Source organism: Cyanistes caeruleus, chromosome 1 (genome assembly GCF_971803275.1).
Source record: "Cyanistes caeruleus chromosome 1, bCyaCae1.hap1.1, whole genome shotgun sequence".
NCBI lineage: Eukaryota > Metazoa > Chordata > Aves > Passeriformes > Paridae > Cyanistes > Cyanistes caeruleus.
Window position 1 is genome coordinate 40,083,658 of NC_141701.1, and position 20,037 is coordinate 40,103,694.

Genomic DNA, 20,037 nt, shown 5'->3' on the forward strand with positions numbered 1-20,037 from the left:
AAAAGTAGAAATCCTGTTTTTGTGTGGATAGGTCCAAGCCACAGTATGTATCTCAATGTCTCAGCAGGTGCACAGACATCTATCTGCCTTTCAGCTGAAAGCAAAGAGGAATGAGAAGTGTTAGGAATAACCTGATAACTTCTACAAGGTGAGGCTGTCGGGATTGGAAAGTTTAGACTGACAAACAGCAGATTTTCTAGAAACCATTAAAATCTGTAGGCCAAATCCAGCTCTTGGCCAATGAAGCATGAATCCATTACCTCTGGTGGAACTCTGCCTGCTGACAAACAGCTGTACCAGATGGTCATTAGGCATTTTCACAGCATATGAGAAGATACTGGTTTGTAATCATTCTCTGTGCATACAGAATTTCTCTGACTGTGTTTCATTCTAAATACTTTGAGCAGTTCATGCTATCCAAGTTAGAAGTCCTGTGTCATTTTCTTTGAGCAGTTTAAATCATTAATCTGAAGTCATAAATCATAATTTTTCTATATTTCAGTATCATTATCTGGTGACCTAGATGAGCAACAAAGGAGAAAATGACTTCATGAATTGCCACTAAGAGCTGAGATTTTACCATAATGAGCCTACAAGTCTTGTACTTTCTCTATTCAATTGATCCATGTCTGAATTTCAGAATATATTCTTTCCTCCTGTGTGCTAAATCTATGTGAGAGAGATATCCATTTTAGTGGAGAACTAAAGTCAGTTTTGAAGGACTTCCATCATCTCAAGTGGGGAAAAAAGTGCCACATAATTCTGTTTGCAGGACTGCCTCATCAATCAGTACAGAGAATAGCTCAGCAATGGAGCAAGGATGCAGTTTCTGAAATGCATTAATTTTCTACCTTTGGCACTGACTTATTTACCAACACAATGTGCAGATTTGGAGGAGTTCAAAAATATTCAGTTGGGAGTCTCCTTCTGTAACTCCTGCCCTTGAAGGAGCAAAGATGTTGGATTAATAGGTGGAAAGGAATAAATTTGGCAGGTGACACCAAGATTAGACTTCTCTATACTAATCTTCACAAATTCTGTCAATCTTTTCAGTCTTGCATGAATTCTTTCAAATAGCATCCAGGGATGGCAGAACCACAGCCTCTCCAGACAATTTGCTCAATAAAATCTGTTCTTCAAACATTGGCCTTTTGTCATGATTGTAAGCCCTTTGATTATTTTTCCACCCCAAATGGAAGCTGAGAACAGAACGTTTTCTGTCCCCTGTGATGCTCTTTTCCATGTGTGAACACTGCAATGTCTTTTGTCTAGAGCTGACACACTGTTCTGTTCGATCGAGCTGATCTGTTCGAGATCAGAGGAGCAGTTACTTCCATTCAGTCCATGGTTTGTTTGGTTGGGGTTTTTTGGTGGTGTCTTCTATTAGATTTTTTTGGTGTTTATTATCTGTCCTTTGTTGGTGATGGTATCAAAGGAAAGTTTCACATCAGTAAACAAGGCCTGTGGCAAAGCTTCATATTGTTTTGATTCAGCCAGGGTTGGCAGGATTCTGCAAATTCAATATCTGGAGAAATAAAGAGTCCTGTAGGTAGGACTGGAGCACTGGGAAGTTTTTATGAAAGGACATGTGCACGGTGTCTTCTGCACTCGGCAAGAAATCAACCTGTGTCTATCACATCTGGTTGCAATTCACACTCACCCCAGTAAAATGAGCCTGTGTCCCACAGAGTGAGCTAATCTCTCTGCCCTGTGTTCCCCACAGCTGCATCCTGCGGGAGCAGCTGAGTTCTGGCGCTGCATCAGTGTGAATTAAGTGTTAGACCTCCGCGTGCTGGAAGGGCAGCTGAACCACGCAGGCCTTAGAAATCAACTCTAAGCTTTTTTTAAAATATGATGGGTACCAAGAGCTTTTTTAAAGCAAAAGAAAACTAGACAGCTTGTTCTAAACCCAAGTTTATATAGATGTATGTCTGAAGTTAATTAGTACATTATGCATCAAGTATAACAAGGGTAATTGAAAAGAAGCAAAAGCAGTAGCTCAATAGTAATAAATAAAAAAATCCAACCCCAAAGCCTATGTGTATGGTTTTGTTGTCTTTGGGATTTGGGGTTTCGGTAATAAAAAAATTCACTGAACTTCAATGTATTAATCACATTTCTTGGGCTTTTTTTTTCCATTTGTGAAAGAGATTTTCCAGCTTCATCAGTCTGATGAACTTAGAAATTCTTTTAAATCCATTAATTTCAGTAGGTTCTTAGAAACATTTTATATTGGACTTCTTGTGCTTGCTGTATTGGGAATTAGTTCCATAAATTCCTAATTTACTTTGCTATCCCACCAGGAGAACTGGAAGGACATTTAAATTGATAGGGAAAAGGAATCTTCTTGTAGGAGAAAAAATAGCAATAGAACAGAAATAACTGTAATAAAAAAATGTAGCTGTCCAAACTTGATCAAAACCTCTGAAAGACTTGAGTGCTCTTCAGCCTACAAATGCTGAAACAGAAATGTCTGCTTTTTCTATTTAGATTGCTAATTTATGGAATTATTTTTCTCCAAGGCAGATCTTTAATAGAAACATAACAGACGTAAGATATTTGTTGATATAAGTATCTATAAGTATCTATAAGTAAGATATTTAAGATCTTGGCAAGCTCCAAAAACTGGTTCAAATTTTTGGCTTTGCCATGGTGAGACATGGTAGCCAACCCTAACTCTTACTGTTTTCAACACACAGTGAAGGCTTTCTGGGCAAGCTCTCCGACATTTAAAAAACATTGTAGGGCATGATGAAGTTTCTTCTTATATACCTAGTCTACCGTGGTGCTTTGCTCCTACTACCTGATGGAAACACAGTCAAGTTATTTTGATTTTCCTCTGTCAGATGTGACATTGCATGCAAGCTCACACCCTTAAACTGTTTCTCATCTGCTGCTGGTTTTCTCAGCCATTAAATATGAGAGCCATTAAAGCTCTCATATTATAGGACTGAATTAGTATGTAACTGCCACTTAAACTTTGCAGTTCCTAAACCATGACATGTTATGGAGTGAAGAACTGAATTAGCTGCAATTACTGAGCTTATCCATGTCTTTTGGAAACAGTATTGTATTGATAGGTTTATCACCTATGCAAGCCCCATATTTCTGTACTTGCTATATTTAATGTTTGTTTTCTTGATGACTCCCCATATAGTCCAGTAGGTGCAAACTTACATCCCCTCTCACGGTTTGCTCTCTGTTCCAAGCAGGACATTTAAACCTCATTTTCCTGTGGGACAAGTACACAGCTGCCTATGAGGAAAGGCCTTCATTCAAAATATCTAGAAACTACCCATAAGTGTCTAAATTGTGTGGGTTTTTTATATAGGGAAGATCTCACAGATGTCCATGCAGTCCTAAGAAATGGTGTGTTGTCTCAAGGTTCAGAGTGTGGCACAAAAGCCAGCCTGGGAGGTCTGCAAGCTTCTCTCTTCTGTCCCTGTCAGTTCTGCAGCGGTGGCTCTTGCTTCATCTTTTGATTTTCAAGTGAGTGAAGTTTCCCACAGGTTCCCATCACTGAGCTGCATCATCTTTAAGGGCAAAACACCTAAACTATGCTTTTGGCAGCTGTGGTGTCCAACTGCACACTGAGCAGAGCTGTTGGTGAGCCTTTGCTCTTAGCCATTGACTCACTGCATTAAACATGACATAAGAGTAGGAAGACACTAGTATTTCATATCTCAATAAGTAATTTTGCAAAACAATTTTGTTATTGTGGACATTTATTTAAGAAATGGTGCAAATAATAATATCTTTCAAATATATACATAACAAGAAGATTTAAATGGCAAAAAAAAAAAAAAAAAATACATCAATGGGACTGCTTGGGACTGAAGGCAAAGAAAAGCTTCCTGCTGCAGAAATGCTTGTTGAAATAAAAATCAGGGAGCTGGGCAGAGTAACAAATACTGATAGTTGGATATAATGATGAAACTACATGGTGTGGGTTTTTTTCTTTACAATATTCATCAGGCCAAATTATCAGTCTCAGAGTGTCAAGCTTTTCCCACCCCACTGTGCTCCCTTTATTAAGGGTTCAAGTAAAATGATTCCAAGCTTTTTTTCGTCTGTGAACCACCAACATCTGGCACTTTGTGACTTGTTTTTTTTCTTTCCAGAGGCAAGACAGTCATCTGTGCTGGGGCAAAGCCAGCTCTGGTCTTGGGGCTGCTGCTTAGCTTTCATTTCCCTTAACCATGTGTGTTTATCACCACATTCAGGCTACAAAAAGCTTTCCCAGAATGAGGAGCATTGTCAGAAAGCCTATGCTATTGAAATCATCACAAAGCATGAAGAACTAGTTTGTGTACTTCTAAGGCAATACCCTGACAGAAGACAAAAAGTTCCTGTAGCCTTTAATCTAGAAAACCAATCTCAGAGATGCTTAGAAGTAATCCAGAGATTTATTTTGTGAACCCCCACAAGTAAAATAAAATTTAAAAAAATACACCAAAAAATGCCCCCAAACAAACAAACTAAAAACGTCCCCAAAAGCTCCATTTCATAGGCAGAGAGGACTGGAAAAAATAGAAGAAAAAAGGTCTATGAAAATAAGTTACCATACACAGCCTGATTTCTGTGGAGTGGGAAAACAGAAGTTAGACCTTGTAAAAGACACCTACTAAGAAATCATTTAAAGAGTGAAATAAATGAAGAAGCAGCACCTACATCTTCCACAAATGTAAAACAGGAAAAAAAACAAGCAAGGAAACCATGCTTTTACACCTATATAGGGGGACTTATATACAGATATAGTCCCCATTTCCTCCCTAGTTTACTGCTTAGATGCTGGCTAATGAATGATTATGAATAATAATGATTTCTGTATGTGAGCTGAAATACAAAGACTTACTGGCACTTCACGCAGAAAACAAAATAATTTCTTCTAAACTCTTCATGCTACCTTTAAACTTTGTGCCACACAAATAGCAAGCACAATACTTTTTGTTTCATGCTTTGCTTGTGCATGAACTAATGGTTACCCAAGTTTCCAGCACAGTGAAGTTTTGGAATACTATTACCTATTTTGTGATGAGTGCCCCTGACTGAAAATTTTTCATTGCTTCTTGACTATAATTGCTTCTGGTTTCTGTCTGTGGCTTCAGCCAGGCAGTTGGTAAATTTGATTGCTATGGTGACACATGTACTTGTGGCCTGAGGCCACTTTGTAACCAGGCCCACAATAGTTTTCACTTCTTTGACCAGTTCTAGGTCTATGCCAAGCCTAGACATAGACTGTTCTTCTTCGTTTTGCTGTATGTTCACAGGAACATTGGCATTCTCAGCTGCTGGGGGCTAAGCCAAGGCAGCCTTGTGTGCATGACAATGATTTTAGGCAAACTGTGGTTTGTATGGGATACATTATTCCAAATTGCTGTTGTTCCCACCATGTGTAAACACAGAACAATATGCTTGCTGATGGACTGATATACTTAAATTGGCTGGACTGCCCTAGCTTAGGAATCCTTCTACCCCCTCCTGAGACATTACCTGTCCTGTCATTTGGGCAACACGGTAGGTGTCCCTGCCCATGACAAGGGGCTTGGCACCAGATGATCTATAAGGTCCCTTCCAATACAAACCATTCTATAATTCTGTGATTAATTTTAATTTGTGTTTCTTCTTGTGTAATGTAAAGGCTGGAGTGGAGAAGCTTGCAGTTGACTGTGAAAGCTACAACAATGTAGAGAGCCAGGGGAGTAGATTTGGACCATTTCTCACAGACAGTTTGAATAGGAGGACCTGCCTCAGTGCCCCAGTCAGCTCCTTGATACAGAAACAGGAGTATGTTCAACCTGTATGTTGCCCTTTCTGCTGATAACTCTTTTTATAGGATGAGGAAGGAGACAGTTCAAGCACTTCCATCTCTAATCTTGGTAGCACTAACACAGATGGAGTTTCCCAAAATAGTTTATTTCTTTCTTAGTTAAAAAAAAAAAAAAAAAAAAAGAGAAATTCATGACATCCTCAACTCAAATCTGGATAGCACCAGGCAGTCTGCAATTCTCCTGGAAATAATGTCTCAGGCTGGCAAGCAAAGAATTGATTTAAATCTGTCCCTAGGATCCACAATGTTGCCAGTCAGTATAAAGAGGCAAAAAAGTCAGGCTTGTGGCCAAGACTGTGAAAATGGGTACATCATTAACTATCCTGACTTGCAGTAAAACCCAGCATCCAGCTATTTTTGCCTCATAGTGAATACTCAGGTATTGAGTACTCAATTTTTTTTTCCCCGTAAGTGCTAAAATATAAATTTTTAAATTGCATAATGTTCTAATTAGCATGCAAGCAAAACTAATTTGAGACATTCAGTGTGTAATTTTTGTGTCTGCATGAGGACAATGAACTGTTATCTGGAGTTATTTATCACTTTTCAGATACTGAAGCCAGTAGAAATGAACAGTGAGCATCCTTAGTGCTAAATTCTGTCTCCAAATCACTGACTTGAGGGGTGCTGCCCACTAAGAATGGTCCTTGGCCTCTCCTGAGCAGGAATTGCTTTGGAAAAATGGCTGGCCCAAGTGCACAACTCATTAGGGAAAGTTCAGATTGGAAAAAAAAAATGTTATTGATGGAGCTATTTCCTCTTCTAAAAGGAATAATTAGCTTTGGTGAGATTACTGTTTTCCTGGGTGCTCTTTATCTTACGTGTGTACATGTGTGTGGAGCCACAGGCTGGGAGTCAATGTCTGTCAGCAGTGAGCCCAAGTGAGACATCTGACAGTTCTGTCTCTTTGCCAGTAGAGCTTTTTCCTTGCAAGTACTAATCTGTCATTTATTTCAGTCACAGAAGGTGGGATTCTTGTATGCCTGGAATATGTCCACGTCATATTTGAGCATTATAAAGTAGGTAACATTAACTTTTCTTTCCTTTTTCTATAATGAACAATATAATAATTATATTACTCTAGAGGTCATCAGTGGTGCATTGTTTAGTCAACTGTAATAGCAGAAAGTTTTTTGAGCTTACTTGAGAATGCTTATGTGAACAGCTTAAAAACAGCTTGAAAATTGTGTAGGGAGTAGCTAATGGAAGTAGCTTGAACTCTGAAGCCCCAGGCTGGTAACAGTGTGGGAAGCAGTTGGGATTTTGGAAGATGTGGTCTGGAAAATTTCTCATGCCAAAAGCATCTGTTTGCACCTCTTTTTTTTGGTGCAAATGAAGCAAGTTGAAGGCAGAAGGGGAGCCAGAGTGTGTCAGTGTGGGAGGTGGGGATATAGGCCAGGGAGGAACATGACTGAGCAGGAAGGAGTATTTATTCCAGGTCCTTCTCCCCAACATGTCCATGGCTGTTCTTGGTCTCACCTTCTTAACCTGCTGTATGAAACTTAGATCAAAAGTCAGTGGGAAGAATAGGCTGAGTTTCTCTGTGAATCTTGGAAATGTTCCCTTCACTCTGACAGTCCTGGAAATCTGGTTATCTTCCTTTCTGATTCTCATTTTAACACTTTTTTTCCCCCCATGTGTTTTTATGTATTCTGTGTTACTGAATCTCAATTTTTTACATAATTTCAAAAACTTGGCTTTAGCCCCCTCCCAGTGATCCCAAGGAGGTTATTCCCTACTGCACGCCCTCAACATTACCACAAGAAACTTCTCATTTTCTCTGGTTGCTAATTCTGACCAGGAAGATGCACCTACAGTCTTTGGAACTTCACCAGGAGCAGAAAGGAGCCCTGCAGACTCCTGAGATTTGCCTCACCACAAGTGAAAAGATATAGTATATCTTTATAAATGGTTTTAAAAAATCATTACTTTATTTCTGCCACTTTGCAGCCACATTTCCAATGAGCCAGAGTTTCACAGGCTAAGCTAAGGTGGTAAATGCCAAGTTTTCTTCATTCCAAGATTATGTCTTTTTTCCATGGTCAGGATGCCAGTTCTCAAGGAATATTTAAATAAGTATTGCTACTTATCATGTCCACTGGGGCATCAAATGTATCTCACAGAAGCAGATGAAAAAAATCCAGCATTTTTTTTAACTTTTTGGCAGATTCAGTATGAAAAGACATCTGTTCCATTAGTACCATTATCAGCCACTACACATTTCATATGTTCACATTTGCCAGCTGCAGAATGGGAATAGCAGTGAATAATCATTTTGTTGCCTGACTGTTTCCACTGCATCTTAAATGTTAGCTCCTTTGGAGTGTGTGAAGGTAAGGATAAAAAATTATGCTTTAATTCAGCCTAATGAAAAACCATTACTTTTTAAAACATTACATATTATATTGAAGTCTGTGACTTCAATGAGTCACACATGAGCAGGTAGAAGTATTTTCTCTGAGCTTCAGCAACTGGAAAAATTCATTATTTGTTTACTCTATCAACCAAACCAGGGTTTCCAAAATAGGCTGGTGGTGACTTTAGGGCCAACATAGACTCTTCCAGAGGACTTCTTGATAATAAATTAGCAATAGTGCTAACAATGATGACAATACAATAACAATAACAAACAATAACAATAACAATAACAAAACAATAATATATTTGATAATAATAAAGCCATAAACAACTGAAAAAAATATTTATGAGCACTGGCCACTATGCCTTCACATAAAATGATTAATAATATGCCTTTAAAACTTAGTCCTAATAGACTGCCATAGTTCAAAGCTGTTTAAAAGCTTACCCCAAATCTATTCTTGTCTTTCTCAAGAACACATTATTATGTTTGCCAATATTTAGGAATAAATGCAAGGGAAAAAGGGATGTAGCCTGTAGTAATTGTGGAATTATTGTTAAACCTTAACATTCTCTTGTCTTACAATTTTGATTAAATAATGCTATGAAATGCATCAAGACAATGACTAAGAAATATATCCACACAAATATATTGATCTTTATTTTTAATACAATAAGATGTCTCTTGAGATGGAACTGTTAAAGCTGTGATTTCTCTGGCTTAGAGGTGTTCTACAGGTAGAAATATTAAACTGTGGATCTGTCAGTTTCAGATATTGCACTAATTCCAGATAACAGTTAAATTTTCTTCTGCATACAAAATGCTTACAAACTGTTTGTCCCAAATCAGTTTTGTTTGCATGCCAATTTCTGCATTTTGCAAGTCACAAATTTTAGTGCTTAGGGGGACAAAAAACAAGGCAAGAAGGAATAAGGTGCATACTGTGAACCCCCACTTTCATCAGCACAATTTCATGCTTGGGATCAGAGGAATGGACTGCAGTGCTGGAAAGTCAGTTCAGGATGCAGTTCTTGTTTCTCTTAAGCAATATGAGTTCCTAAGGATAATAGTAGTAGTAGTAGTAATAATAATAATAATAATATTAATAATAGTAATAATAGTAATAATAGTAATATAATAATTATAATAAAAATGATAATAATGATGATAATATTAATATTATTATTAATAATAATAATAATAACTGCACTAGGGGGTGAGCATATTTAATTTGAACTGGAAAATCCATGAGATTTCAGGAAATATGGGAATCCTGAAGAACTGTGCAGTTGTGCAAATATTTCTACATCAGGAAATTAGCATGCACTGTACCACTCTGGCTCCTGTCAGTAAAATGGTGAAGGAAGACATCAGACCCCTTTAGCTTCATTAGCAAAACTACATCTCTTTTGAAGCTAGCCTTTCTGTTGGCTAATTAGGCATTTTTTACTAGTTCTGAAGGTATTGATTTTCATTTCTTAACAAAATCAAACCAAAAAAACTTAACATCTTCAAAGAAGAAACTATTTTGAAAATACCTTGTGCTGTGACTGTGAGCACTCTGGCACTGCCCATCCTTATCACTTTGCATGTGGAGTGATGGAGTGTTTCCACAGTTGCCTCCCAGAACACCATTAATCCAGGCTGAGAACAATCAAATGCAATGTCCCTCATGTCAAGTGATTGATAATGACAGTTGTTTACCACATTATCAAGCCCTTTTTAATATTCTGCAATTTGATTTTCTGTGGGTTTTTTTATTGACTTCCTCTCTGATTGATGAATTTATATTTTTGTTTGTGTTCCTTGATGTTTGTCTTCCACAGAGGGAAATAAACAATGATGGAGACTTCAAGGGTTTCAGTGGATCTTGAGGAGGGTTAGCCTTAGATACAGAGTATCAGAATGCTTCTTTTTCAGGTGGATTTCAGACTTTGCTCCATTTATGTCTCATTCACCTTGCACAGATGCTGCCCCTGTACAGTCTCTTTTCTACACCAAATGTGATGGAAATGAAGTTTGCCTGCCTTGGAATGCGCTGTGATGAAGAAGGCTGTATACAGCTGGTAAAGCAGATAAGGTGTAAATCTGTTTGGATGTCACAGTTATCCATTCCATGTGTGCTGGGATTCGTATTTCCAGGATTGGAAATAGCAAAAGACCTGGAATTAGCTAAGTCAATGTGTGTAAAAATCACATTGCAAAACTTGTCCTTGGCCCAAGACAGCATGAGACCAACATTTAAAAATTCACTTTACAGTGTGTTGTACCTCCTCTTATCTTTCATACATCTATTTTTTCCCTTCTATGAATGAAATAAGGAGCGAATCTTGTCATTAATCATGCCCAAATACGGTGCTCTTTGCTCATCAACAACAGGTTCTACTTTTTCAGTTGGATAATTTATTCTTGAAATAAATAATTCTCTTGTCCTGAAAAGATTGCAAAGGAAACTGTCAGGTGCTAAACCAAACATTATTCTTTAGCAAGAAGCAAATTAGTCCATAACTGCTTACTGTTGGATGGGACATGGCCAGGTTTGCTTTTATTCTTTTGGAATTTTTTATTCCTGCTGAAAAATTAGCTATCTGTCACATCCAAGTATTTTAACATAAAATCACCAGTTTAAATATAGAATATTATAGTCTAGGAAAATCTAGAGCTCTTCATAGGAAGTGTTTCTAGAACATCTAGATTGGCTTTACCCCAAAGGAGCAACACTTAGCATGGTAATTAGATAGAACCAGCAATGAGTACAGGAACGCAAAAAATGGATTCACAAATTTTCAAGTTAGCTTTTGATAAATATAAAATAATCTTTACACAGGGATCAGGTTGTGAGTGTATGGAGTAGCTACTAAAAAGCAATCAAATGTAACATATATTCACTAGAGGTCCAATTCTTTCTGAAAGATACCTAATTCAACTAACACTCTGGTAGTCTAGATCCTTAGGTTAATACCCTCCAAAAACAAAACAAAAACCAAAACAAAACAAAAACCAAAACAACGAAAAACCACACACAGCCCTACCATCCAAAAAAACCCAAACCCAAACCCAAAACCAAACCAACATGAAATTGCTGTTGGCATTAACGGAGAGAAAAAGTTCCTGTTCCCGTGAGTGCAAAGACCTCACAAATCAAACTGTTCAGATACCAGAAAAAGAGAAACATTGAATAGTCTAAGGGTCTGTTGGCAGCAATGTTTCAGACTTGCTTTCTCACTTAGGTACAGCAGCTTCAAACACAGAGCCACTGCGTCGTGTGGAGCAGAAAGGTATCCCTGGGGTGTAATCAGATCCCCTGCTAATGACAGGTTTGTACTAGGAAATCACCTGGCTTATACTGAGATTTTACAAATCACACTGCAACAATGTATATTTTTAGTAAACGCCTGCAAACTAATAATAGTGATAATTTTGGCAAATGGAAATTTTTAATCTAAAAAAAAGTCAAATGATTGAAAAACCTTGAAGTTCTACCCACCCGTCCCATGCGTCTCAGAGTTTTTCCACTCATCATGTTGTGAAGAATAATTTATATTTGGTTACTTGAGGCTCAGAGAGATGTAAAAAATTGGGTTTTCTTCCCCCAAAGAACAATATCTTAACAGATAATTTACACTTTTTCCTCAAAGTAAGTATCATAAAAGTACCTGTATTATGAAAGGAGCAGGTATCCTTGGTGATCAGCAATTTGCTATCTTTTGTTCTCACTTTTCACTTCAAAGAAAGTAAAATAATGACTCACTATTTTGCCTAATGGCTAATTTCTTCATAAGACAAGATAAATTGTAAGATTTTAGAACAGAGTTATGAATTACTTGCTAAATTAGCTAAACTCATCTGTCTCAAACCAACATCTTCAATGGAATCATGTTATTGATAAAATATTTTCATTCTAAATGAAAACAAGATATTGCAAGATTTTATAGAAGTAGAGGTAAGTTATTGACATTTTATTTGGGCGTTTTTAGTTTATTTTAAATTAAGAAATTAGAAACTAAAAATTAAGAGATCTGCCAAAACTGAATCTCACAATCTGCACAGGATTAAGTAATAGGTGCATGAGTATCTGTAGTTTCCTCCTTTTAGCTGCAGAGTGGTTGTAAATTCTGAAGATGACCAAGTTGAACCCTTTCAAGTCCAACAGGGCAATAACATTAATGTTATTATTAATAACATTAATAACATAATAATGTTATTATGTTATAATATTATAATGGAATTATATAAATGAAAATATTATTTTAAACTTTTGTTTTTTCTTGTGTAAGAACCACAAGACCTCATTTTCTTACTGTAACTTTTATTCATCATCTTAACTCTCACACACAGTATTAAAAGACAGAGATGTTCAGCAGCTGAAACCTTGATGGCTTTCCTCCATGTTGTACTCAAACATGCAGTTTAAAGAGTTTATTTCACTTTATTTCACTTTATTTAGTGAAATAAAGGGAGAAATCAGGAAAATCCTTTTTGCTGTAATGAATTATGTGGGGCTGAAAGAACTTTCCCCTTACACCTTGGCACAAACATTGGAGCCTGCTGAGTCAGATGGCTGGACTGAGAGAGAGAGTGAGGAGGGACTCTGTGTCCTGAGCTGTGAGGAGAGGGTAAACTCAACAGGATGTGCTGAGTGGGCTTGTGTGAGGTGCTCACTTCCCTGCCTCTCCTGCCAAAGAGGTTTATTATCTGTTTTCTAGCTAGGAGACACTGCTAGAGCTCTAATTTCTGGCTAGAAGATACTGCTAGAGCTCGTGGCTATGGCCATGGCTGAGGACAGGGTACCAGGCTGGATGGGTCTCTGGCCAGACCCAAACCCAGCTGTGCTTACACTCCTTGTTCCTTAAACAGCCAGATGTGCAAATGAATGTGTCTTCAGCCAAGGAAAGGAAATGAGGTACGCTTCAGAATTATATAACCCTATCAATCTTTTATTCATTTATCATAGATTGATGTTTAACTATGGGCTCATAGCAATAAGATCTAAAAAAAGATGATGGTGAAGTTTATGTATTTTCAAGGAAAGCAAGACTTATACCTTTTACACTTTCTTACTCTTTATTATACAACCAAAGAGAAAGATAGAGATTAGATAAAAAATAAGATTAGAGATAATCTAATCTAGAGATTAGAATTTGAGTAAAGTATTTCATGCTGCAACTTGGAAGAATTCTAAAAAGGAGAAACTAGAAACTAGAATAGGTTACTATTATTATTAATAATATTAACATTAATATTAATATTAATATTGCTCTTATTACAAAAAATATATCAGTATTGATACCACATTATGAGAAATTGTCAGTTTTACATCAGTGGATGTAGAGGAAATACAGATATGGATATCCTTTTTGCTATTTTATTCTTCCAAAACTACAGAAGATGTTGCAAGTAAAATAGAGCAGTTTTCAATAGCAATTAAAATTTCATATTATTTGATTTATTAATCCAGAATTTAAAGAAAAATGAAAATATGAGGAAAAAATACTGCTCCCCTTGATGAAGCCTAGATATGGGACTGTGTTTTTGAGTCCTATTAGTCTTGCAGGCTGACCACTCCAAATTAATTAACCTCCTAAGTACAAAAGGTAGATTTGCTGGCATACAAAGAATATTAAGTCTGCATGTCTGGCTTGCAACTCTGAATTCAATGTCTGCTTTTAGATAAATGGAGCTATTAGAACATGAGACATTTGTTACCACGCAGAGAAATATGTTTCTACCAAAATGTATTGGTAAATAAAGCCCTTTTAAATTGCTTTTCAAATCAAATTAATGCTTTTCTACCTCTAAAACAAATATAAAAAGGTAAAGATTGATAGAAGTCCAGACACCAGACACCTTTTAGTGTACAATCTCTCTGTCTGCATTTAGATTACGTTTTTCCCCCAGCCTTTTGTGATAGGATATTTTAGCGTGGCTTTGATTAAAAGTAATTTGCTTCCTTGCTCATTCTATCTGTGCAGTAAATGGATGGTCCTCTGAATCTTTTCATATACTCTAGAGCACAGTATTTTGCAGATATTCTGGTTTTCTTACAATAGCTCTCAAACAGCTTTTCATGGAGAACTTGTGATGCTGGAGATGCCTAAATAGGCAGCTGGGTAATGACGGTTCTTCAAACCTTCAACTTTGTTCTCTCAAAGTGATATTCTCCAGTATCACTACAAATTATTTTCCAAAATATCATCTGTCACAGTTGTGTTTCCTGGCATTACTTATAGCTGGATTTTACTCAGAGCATGTGAAAAACAAGGGAAGTAAGTCTTTGCCTGAATGTTAGTTGTAGTGCCCATGGGGGTTCCACAGGCTGTAAGTTGTCAACACCACTATGGAGCCACATGGGACACCAAACCCCTCTCACCCATAAGCCACAGACAACAATTGCCCAGCAATAAACTGTGGATAGCAAATATTTAGAATGGAAACCTGGTAAATAAAAAGGAGACTACTCTATGGTTAAAAATAAAGGCTACTTTTTTGTTTCAGGTTTTCATGCTGAGACAGAACTTAAGCCAAGAGCTCTTTATACAAGGCATCATCATTTCAGTTTGGTTTGCTCTTTTCCAGACATGTAAAATGTCCTGAGTCCAACAGCCACACCCAGAATGGGGTTGCTGGAGGAAATTTTTCTTCCACACCTTTACCTGTACACTGATGCAATGTCTAGGCATTCAAGTGGTGCCAGAGCCCACTCTAGACTGCTTGGCTAACACTTTAAACAGTGTTCTCATTCTTCCTCTCCCTCTTCATGGTCTCAGGGTGAAATGAAAAAAGGAGTCATAATAAAGTCCCTAAAATACTTTTTCCCAAAGTATGTTGACAAAGAAAGTAAGTCTTTTATCTGGTTTGATACTTCAGGGAAGAGTATTGGGATGTCTTTAATGAATGAATAGCATACTTTTGTCCTCAGGCCACAGAACCAAAATAATAAAATAGTGGCTCATTTTTAGACCAACAGCTTGTCAGATCTAGTCTTCCTAATGCAGGAACAAAGCATTGTTTTGTTATATGATTAAATATTAAGAACACTTGCTGGAAAAGAATATTAGTTTATCATACTAAATTCCAGAGCTTTAGAATGAGGAATTGTTCTGAGCCCTGTGAGGTGACCAGTAGCAGGTGTTTGCTAGCAGCAAGATGTTGAATTTTCCTTCAACTTCATCAGATTAGTTGCCTGAATGTTTTTTTTCTGGGGAGCATCTTTTCTGTAGCTAGGTGAAAGTAATACCCAGGTATGGGGGTAGAAGAGCCTGGCAGTCTGGATTTTCTACAAGCAGTTCTTAACTCATGAAGACTCCAGGCAGAGTCAGTAATTCTGACTGCTTTGGTAGGGCTGCAGCCAGACTTCTGTATCATCATACATAGAACCAGTCAATAAACCAGTGTTGCTGTTTTTAAGCTGGAATAGTTCATTGACGCCTTCCAGGATGTTCTGAATTCTCATCGAGTATCCATCACCAAAGCAGGAATTCCTCTGAATGTTAACACTACTTTTCTCAAGGGGTCACCTGAGCTTTTCAGGAAAAAAATACCTGCACTGTGGCTGTGGCAAGAATATAACATCATAATTTACTCAGATACATACTAGTCTATTACTACATTTATGTGTCTTTCTGTTCTATTTATTATTCAGCTATAAACCTTTATATTTACACTTTTTCTTTATAACAAAAAATGAAATTTAAAGGGACTTCCACTGAAACAGAACACCTCACTGTAGCTGGAGCTTTCATGGACCTTCTGCTCCTGTTGTGGAACAATGCCTATCAACAGATTTTTCAATATGATTTGCAGGAGCAGGTTGGACTGTGTTGTTTGAGGAAAAAATAAATTATCTAATTAGAAACCAAAGTAGTTCATGGGATGAATTTAAAGTTTCTGGTGAGAAGCATCACTGGGTGCTGTGCTGAGATCTATAGCATTCCCCTCAGCTAACCTGAAAGTTATTGTGAAGTGCTCATCTCAGCACTCAGAGCTCAGGCACCAAACCATCATTTGGTTTAATTTCACCAGATCCCCATCCATCAAAGCCCACTGTAAGGATGCACAGCTCAGCCAAACCATCTCCTGCTCCACAGGGCAATAATGCTACTGCCTACAGGCAGTGATTTAACATGTTGTTATCCTTCAGTAATTCAAAAGGTTCAGTCATGTCTTCAAAGGCAAACAGATTTGTTGCCAGTGTTTGATATTGTTTTCTAAACCCTTAGCCCCTGCAAAGTATAAACTCAGCTCAGCTTTAATATTTACAATTCAAGCCTTTCTCCTTTCTGGGACTGGAGTGTCACTGGGGAGAGACTTGCACAGTTTTGAAATGGCAGTATGATATAAATTGGCATAAATTGAGCTGGTGGCTTGAAAGAAGTGTTTATGAATAATGTAACATATTTTTCTCAGTATTTTGGAAGTTCTGGAGTGTTTCTTATTCTGAAACAAGAAATAGGACTAGATACATAATTTTCATGAGCCTCAACTACTTTGGGGGCATTGTTGTGGGTGTAGTGGCATTAGATAAGCACATTGGGAAATAACTTCTGTTCATTACATGTCAATATTAAAATCACAGAATAAGAATTACAAATTATCTAATGGGGAAAATGCTGGAATAACTTTCTCATTGTTTCTGTTTAATATTTTTTTCCAGTTTAATCAAAATTAAAATACAATGTATCTACACAACCCATGCTAATATAATTTTCATTTTTATACAGTATTGTGCCTATCTTTGTACCTAATGCAGTCATACATAATACAATAAATACTTTGGGACTGAATATTAGTGGTGATCATTTGATCTAGGCTCTAAACACAATATAACTTTATTGTCCATTCCCTTAAAATCTGAAATTTTCAGTGCATGTTAGCTTGCATGTTTGCTAGGCATATATCCTGAATTTCTTGGGACTTGATTTCTATGGCTGGACATCAGGAGCCAAGGACTAATTCTAACTGATATATGCTGCATCATTGGTTGCGCACTAGTCTGTGAAATCAGTGTCACAGCAAAAAACTCTTTTACTACATGTCAAAGAATTACTTCACCATGCTAAAACTTAGGGAGTTTAGAGGGGCATCTCAGGACCTTTGTCTGCTTCTGGACTCCACAGTCTGCTGGAGTTCACAAAATGCCATGGTAAATAAATAACATCATCTCTCTGGAGTCAAACAGTGAACAATTGAAAAGCTTATTTCAACTCACATCTCTCTTGTTAGTAGCTACCCAATTGTGTGTGTATGATCCCACCAGGGAACAAAAGATGAAACATGCATTTATCATCTGTGGCCTCAAACCAGTTCTTTGGTTCTTCTCTCTTGATTTTTCTTAAAATCTTTCTCATTATGATGGTTTAGAAACTCTCCACTCTTAACTGTTTGGCAGCAGTAGGGCAGAGCACCCTAAAGGATTTTTGAAGATGGGACATCAGGAATTTCAGTCTATTCAGTCACCATTCTCAGCAACAAAAAATTCTGATTTGTGCAAGAAAAATATTTTGTCAATGAGAGAGGTCAGTCACTGGAGCAGATGACCAGAGAGATTGTACAACCTTCGTCCATTGGGATGCTCGAATTTGGTTGGACGTGGCCCTGAGCAACTTGATACAATTTGGAAGTTTGATTTTGTTATCCCTGTTTTGAATGGGGAGTTCTAATGAAATCCTCATTTTTCTTAAAAGAGGTGATCAACTTCTGCATTGAAACTCTTGCAGCTCTGCAGCAAGTTAAGAAGAATATAATAAATTATTGAGGAGCTCTATAGAAAGTGGCATGTTCCACTTAGGTGCCTTTGTATTTATACGGTACATTTAGAAATGTTTAAGTTCTTGGTGTGTCCCAGTTTTCCTAGTTCCCACAGGAGAGGAGTAAATGGGGTAAATTATCCTGCTATTCTTTTCAAAAAACCATAATATAAGGTCCAATTTTTTCCTAAATGCAGTGTCTGGAAAATTCTGGGCTCCACAAGTACAGAGTTAATTCCTGTACCTAATAACTGGGACAGAGTTCTGTGGGATATCAGACGTTTATGTCTGCCTGCTCTGAAATTCATGTGGTCTGGTTTGCTTTCTCTTTTCCTCTGGGTTGATTTAATCATAGTGAAAATTCACTTACATATATGACAGCACAAAACCAGAACCAAAATTTAAAAACCAGACAACTTTTTTACCTTAAATACTGACTCTTACTCCCACAACACTATTCAAGCATATAACTGACCCTTCTTTTAGTAACAATTGAGAATCTTCACTCTGCTAACCATATTTTGTTTACAGAAAATTCATAGTATGAGACAGAATCAGGAACATAACTGAAAATGGAAAATATGTATAAAGCATACATACATATATTTAGTGTACTCTATATATGTACAAAGTATCCTATAAAATATAGGGTTCTCACAAGAGAACCTATATCTTTTGTTGTTTGTTTGTTGGTTTGGCTTCTTTTGTTTCTTCATCCTGCCCACCCTGAGCTAATTAACTGAATTCCAAGACAAGCATGCTGAAATCTACTGAGGGAAGCTAATACTTGATAAACACAATGCATTAATCTGGAGACTGTGAGAACTGCAGGCACACTCAGACAAAATGATAATGGCAAATAGACTTGGCCATCTCTTGTGGCTCAAGTCGGAATATGTAAAGACCTAACAGATAGTAAAACTTGTTAATTACTTTTCTTTAGTTTTGACTGTAACTTTGAAGCAAAGTGCATCCCTGGAGTCTTTAAAAAGTTCTTTAGCTTCCAAAAAAGGCCACTGGAGAGCACATAGGAAGAATTTTTCATCTACACTATAATTTGATTATATAATAATTGATAATAATTGATGAAAACCTTGAATTAAGCTCATTAACAGCAAAAATAGAAAAATTGCCTTTGAATAATCTATTTTTGATAGAGGGTAGTAACTTTAACTCTTATGCAGTTTCCTTACAGATTGAAATTCCATAAACCAGAGAGGGCTCCATGGTAAAGAAAAGCAGGACTGCAGCTCTCACCTACTGTTTGGGCAACCACTGAAGAATGGAAAAAAATAATTTCATTCGATGCTTTGGCCAAGGGATAATTAGCATGAAAAAATTAACATGGAAAATATAGGAAGGTATTGAGGAAAAAAGTACAGAACCTGTGACCTCTCATGTTTTTAAATAGCTGGTCTTATAATTCAGCCTCTCAGTCTGCAGGTGCCACAGCAACAATGCCAGTATACCAATAGCATTAAATTCATAGAGGCAGAATAATGAGGCCAATGTTGATTAAAAAATGGTTTCTGAGTTCTGTTCCTGGTCCTGGGAGAGAAATTCTCTGCATCTGAACAAACTGAAAAATATTCATTATTGAATATTTTGCCCCTCTCTTTTTTAGTTCCCCCACATAGGAGGAGGTACACAGTGCAGAAGAAAATGTGAGTTTTTAATTTTCCTGTTGTGTAGGCCAGCTGTTCAGGCAATCAGTCATGGGTCTGAGCCTCAGAGTAGGACTGTATCCAGGGAGAAGGATTATTTCCAGGAGAAGTAGGCAAAATGGTACTTTTGGAGGCTAATCAAACACATTTGAAGGGAGGAGGGAGTTCAGATGAGGCAGAAATAGAAAAAATAATTCTGGAGTACACAAAAGACTGTCTAATCTTTATGTAAAGTGAGGTTTTGAGAGCTTCTCATAGGAGTGTGAGTAGAACTGGTTAAAAAAGAGACTCAGCATAAATGAAGTCATTGAATTTTGTGACTGTACACAGATAAGGAAACAGATAAGGACATATATAGCAATGAGAAATGAAAATGCAGAAGGATGTAGAGACATAGAACCTTTTTGAAAAAGGTGTGATGTGTTTCTACACTTTGGA